The sequence below is a fragment of the Marmota flaviventris genome, chromosome 17 (genome assembly GCF_047511675.1).
Source record: "Marmota flaviventris isolate mMarFla1 chromosome 17, mMarFla1.hap1, whole genome shotgun sequence".
In the NCBI taxonomy this organism is placed as follows: Eukaryota; Metazoa; Chordata; class Mammalia; order Rodentia; family Sciuridae; genus Marmota; species Marmota flaviventris.
Window position 1 is genome coordinate 15,721,072 of NC_092514.1, and position 4,523 is coordinate 15,725,594.

Below are 4,523 nucleotides of genomic sequence, written 5' to 3' on the forward strand. Positions count from 1 at the left end.
ACACCCCCTGCTGGCCCTTCAGTCAGCACTGCATCCTGAGAGGAACCCTGAGCCTCTGTTCTCCCAGGCCATTGGTTTATTCGTTTTTATTGTATGTGTTTATTATTTTATTATTTAGAATTAAAGATTTGTTTTCATTGTTAAAAGACTCAGTTATTTGGCATCAAGTGCCTTCTCTAAACTGTGCACTAGTCACCACTATCGAGTTCCAGAACATTTTCCAGAATTCGATAACCATGACCACTGCCTCCCCACTCTCCCGCTAGTCCCCAGCAACCCCTTAGCTTCTAGTCCTGCAATATGCTGAGTCTGTATTTTTGAAACCAGTGCAGTCTGATTTCTTCTGGGCTGCATAAAGTTTTGAGAGACTAATTATGTTTCCTCAGAAAGGCAAATGCCATACAGGTCTAAAAATTTTTTTATGTTTTTATTCTTATTTCTTTGTTACTGGGCTGGAACCCAGGGGCACTTTACCACTGAGCTACATCCATGGTCTTTTCCTTTTTCATTGGGACAGGGGCTTGCTCCATTGCTAAGCCTGGCCTAAACCTAAACCTTTTAAAACTTAAAGCAGTTTTATTTGGAAACGCAGACACACACACATACACACACACATACCTCTTAAGTTCAAAGGCTGGAGAAAAGATAAATTTGCTTTGTAACAGGGAACACATCCCACAGGAAAAAACAACAACATCCAGCTCCATGTCATCAGGCAGATAAATCTCAACACTAGTGCTGAACAGAACAGAAGATATACAGAGGCATCCTTTATGGTAATACCAACAACAAGCCAAGAAGAATAATAAAGCACTTACAAACATACATATAGTAGACTGTACGGACACGTAAGTTAGGATAAAGGAAGAGATAAGAAACCCCAGCTCAACTTCCAATACCACCTCCACCACCTGAGAGAGCACCAGGGTCAGAACCACCTTCAACAGCAGCTTCAGGCCTGTACCTCCTAGTGGCCCCACAGCCAGCCCCACCCACTGAGCGCCCCCTGCACCTGTTCCCACCCCAGAACTGCCCTTTCCCTCTCCACCTTTCATTTTTTTCTATTTTTTTGTATTTTTGTTCAAACTAACATTTTAAAATTTAAGACTATATTGTTTTTAAAAAATCCAGCTTTTTAGCTTTAATTGCATCCCATTGTCCTGTATCTAGTACCCATTGCTACTCCCTCCCCTTCTCCCTCCTGCTAGTCTCCAGGGAATTGTCATTATTCTCTCCCTGGGATTTGCCACATCACTGCAGTCCAACTTCTGTTTGACCACATAAAAGTAGAAGGGACTGTTTATACTTGAATTTTCTCTGAATGGTAAATCCCATATAGATCTAAGATTTTTAGGTTTTCTATTATTTGTTTATTTTTGTTTTATTTGTTTGTTTTGTTTTCTTTATTTAAGTACTAGAGATTGAACCCATGAGCACTTTAACACTACGACACATTCCGAGTTCTTTTTGAGATGGAGTCTCACTAAGTTGCTGAGGATGTAAGATAGGAAAACTGGCCTCCAACTTTGAATCCTCCTTCCTCAGCCTCCTGAGTCACTTGGGTAGTCATGTGCCACCCACCTAGCAGTTCTACATTCATATGTAAAAAGTAGAGTTTCTTAGAAAATACTTTCATAACATTGAAGTTGAAAGTATCTTCTTCTGACCTAAGGGTCAGAAGTCACATAAGATATGACCAACTCCTGATGGAGAAAAAAAAAGAATATAGATATTTAAAAGACAAATCACAACTATCAAAGTGTTCCTTAAAACTCTAGACTAATCAAAGGTTAACATCCCAAGGACACACAGAACCTCAGGGAGACAAAGAACAAATCCCTGCAATTGAAAAGCGAATCACTGCACAGAGTAACTGTCAAAGATGTTCAACCTCTGAATGTCAACACGTATATTACTGAGATGTCTTTTGTCCCCATTGATGGGCAGGTTTTAAGGCTGGTGCTGAATAGCCCTGGTGAGAATACAGGAGATGGAGGCCTGGGCAGATCCCCTGGGAGACGTGGCCACAGATACTCCTCAGAATCATTTGGCAGCACCCTTCCAAGTTCTTAGCATGTGTCCCTTCCTTCATCCAGCATGTCAAAAGCTAGGTACTTATCCTGCCAGCACTGTTGGAAATGGCCAGAACTGGAGTCATGTACAGGGGATGGATGGCCACATCTGCTCCCCATGTACCAAGGAACACTGTGGGTGCTGAGGTGGGTCTATCTGTACCCACAAGGACAGAAGTCAAGGAAGCTGTTACATGAACACAATGGTGTGTTCAGGGTGCCTCTATAGAGTACCTCATACCTCATTTGATAGAGGACACATCAATGATGTAAATCTGCAATGAATGCAAGTGAGAACTGCTGTGGTTTTTTTCCCACAGGATTTGGTGCAGGACTAATGGTACCAGGAGATAGATTAATTGCTAAGGCCTGCCTGGCCTCCCACAGTGATTGCTCAATGTGTGGGGTCCACCCCTGGAGCAGCAAGGAAGAGCAAGTTCAGGTTCACAGAAAGGAATTATGGTGGGATTTCTGCTCAGCTTTCTCTTTCCTGTCTGAGAAGCAGCATTCTAAACACAATTCAGATGACCTTCAAATAGGCCAGACTGTAAAGTTTATGTAATATTACAAAAACCACATCAAAAACTACAGGTACAGACCAATATACCTCATGTCTGTAGCCACAAACATCCTTAACAAAATACTGGTAGAGTAAATTCATTAGAACATTCTAAATCATAAACTAGGACCAAGTGAGAGTCATCCCAGAGGGCAAGAATGCTGTAAAACACATAAATAATTCAATCTGATAAACCATACAAACAGAATGAAAGATAAAAACCATACTATCTCAATAGGAATAGAAAAATTATTCTGAAAAAAAATCAACACTTTTTCATGATGGACGTCCTCCAAAAATTAGGTAAAAAGGAATGCACCACAGGACAATAAACGTCACACAGGATGTGCCACATCAAACATTGTATGCAGTGGCTGAAAAATAAAAAGCTTTTCCTTAAGATCACGACCAAGGTGAGGCTGCCCACACTGAAGCAATGTCTGTTCCATGTAGTGCCGAAGACCCCAGACAGAGGAATCTGTGAGGAAAAAGAAACCACAGGAATCCAAACCAGGAAGGAAAAAGGAAGGGCCGCCTCTGTTGGCAGAGGACAAGTCTTCTTCATAGAGAATGCTACACTCTTTTCCAATGAAAACTGTTAGAACTAATTAACAAGCTCAGTCAAGGTTCAGGAAACAAAATCCACCTGAGAAAATCAGATGCATTTCCTTGTCCTTAATAATCATCTACCAGAAAAAAATAATAATATTCCATTTACAATAGCACCCAAAGGAACAAAATACTTAGGGACAAATTGAGCCAAATTATTCAAAGAAAGCAAACTGATCTGCATAGTGAAAATCAGTAAACACTGATGAAAGAAAATGAACACAGACATGGATGGAAAGATACAGTGCACTTATGGATGGAAGAATAAATATTGTTAAAATGTCCAGGTTACCCACAGCAAGAGATTCAGTGGCATTCCTGTCAATCTATCAATGAATCTTACTTGGTATAGAAAGAAAATCCTTTAATTCAATGAGTCCACAAAATGTCATGAATAGTCATCTCCTCCTGACAAAAAAGGACAAAGGAGAGGCATCACAGTAAGTGACTGAGAGTATATTGTAGGACTCTAATAAAATCCAATCAGATACTGACATGAAAGTTAACACAAAGAAGAGAACAGAGGATACCATATGAACATGGAACACAGGAGAGAGCTCAGATACAAACCCAGGCATTACTGAAAAGGCACCAAGATCTTACAATAGGGAATGGACTGTCTCATCCATGTACAGTGTTGGGAAAACAGGATATTTACATGCAAAGTAATGAAGCAAAGTAATGAAGATACTGTGTATCTTACACAGTACATACAAGTGAACTAGGGCTGAGGACATAGCTAAGTTGGTAGAGTGCTTGCCTCTCATGTACGAGGCCCTGGGTTCAGTTCCCAGCACCACACACACACACACACACACACACGAATTAAAAATGGATTAAAGACAGAGACAAATCCACATAAATCTGATTTCTGACAAAGGTGCCAAAAGCACACATTGGGGAAATAAGAGCCTCTTTAACAAATGGTGCAGGGAAAACTCAACAGCAATGTGTAGAAGGATGAAACTAGATCCCTGTATTTCACTCTGCACAAAAAAATTAACTCAAAGTGGATGAAAGTCCTAGGAATTATGCCAGAAATACCAAATTGCTACAGGAATACGGGAAACATTCCAACACACTTGCAGGGGTACTGACTTCCTTGAAAAGATCCTTAAAATTCATGAAATAAAAGTGAGAATTAATAAGTGTAAAAGAATCAAACTAAAAAGATTCTGTACAGGAGAGAAAACAATTAAGAGTGTAAAGAGAGTCCAGAGTCAGAGAAAATGTATGTCAGATAACCTTCCAACAGGGTATTAATAATCAGAAAATAGTATATA